General features: G+C 41.3%; 1 non-coding gene across 1 annotated transcript; it reads right to left on the bottom strand.

Annotated features, from left to right (window-relative positions):
* Positions 1-380: 380 nt before the first annotated feature.
* Positions 381-488, bottom strand: LOC112718797 (small nucleolar RNA R71). Its single transcript, XR_003161124.1, has one exon. It is a non-coding gene; the product is annotated as a small nucleolar RNA R71 (small nucleolar RNA).
* Between the last annotated feature and the right edge of the window lie 441 nt (positions 489-929).

Here is a 929-nt window from a genome sequence, read left to right as displayed (position 1 = left end):
CCAACAATGCAAGGAAGGTGCTGGGTGACTTTACTGCACCTACTCCCGACTTCTATGGGAGAAGCATCTCTATCCCTGCCATTGGAGCAAACAACTTTGAGCTTAAGCCTCAATTAGTTTCTCTAATGCAACAGAATTGCAAGTTCCATGGACTTCCATTGGAAGATCCTCATCAGTTTTTAGCTGAGTTCTTGCAAATCTGTGACACTGTCAAGACTAATGAGGTTGACCCTGAGGTCTACAGACTTACGCTCTTCCCTTTTGTTGTAAGAGACAGAGCTAGGACATGGTTGGACTCACAACCTAAAGAAAACCTGAACTCTTGGGAAAAGCTAGTAAATGCCTTCTTGGCAAAGTTCTTTCCACCTCAAAAATTGAGTAAGCTTAGAGTGGAAGTCCAAACCTTCAGACAGAAGGAAGGAGAATCCCTCTATGAAGCTTGGGAAAGATACAAACAATTAATCAGAAAGTGTCCCACTGATATGCTTTTTGAATGGAGCATCATAGGTATTTTCTATGATGGTCTTTCTGAACTGTCCAAGATGTCTTTGGATAGCTCTGCTGGAGGATCTCTTCATCTGAAGAAGACGCCTACAGAAGCTCAAGAATTAATTGAAATGGTTGCAGATAACCAATTCATGTACACTTCTGAAAGGAATCATGTGAACAATGGGACTAGTCAGAAGAAAGGAGTTCTTGAGATTGACACTCTGAATGCCATATTGGCTCAGAACAAAATATTGACTCAACAGGTCAATATGATTTCTCAAAGTCTGTCTGGAATGCAAAATGCACCAGGTAGTACTAAGGAGGCTTCATCTGAAGAAGACGCTTATGATCCTGATAACCCTTCAATGGAAGAGGTGAATTACATGGGAGAACCCTATGGAAACACCTATAATCCTTCATGGAGAAATCATCCAAATCTC

This window comes from Arachis hypogaea, chromosome 10 (genome assembly GCF_003086295.3).
Source record: "Arachis hypogaea cultivar Tifrunner chromosome 10, arahy.Tifrunner.gnm2.J5K5, whole genome shotgun sequence".
Lineage (NCBI taxonomy): Eukaryota > Viridiplantae > Streptophyta > Magnoliopsida > Fabales > Fabaceae > Arachis > Arachis hypogaea.
Note: the sequence above shows the minus strand (reverse complement) of the source record. Positions and strands in the feature narration are given on the sequence as shown.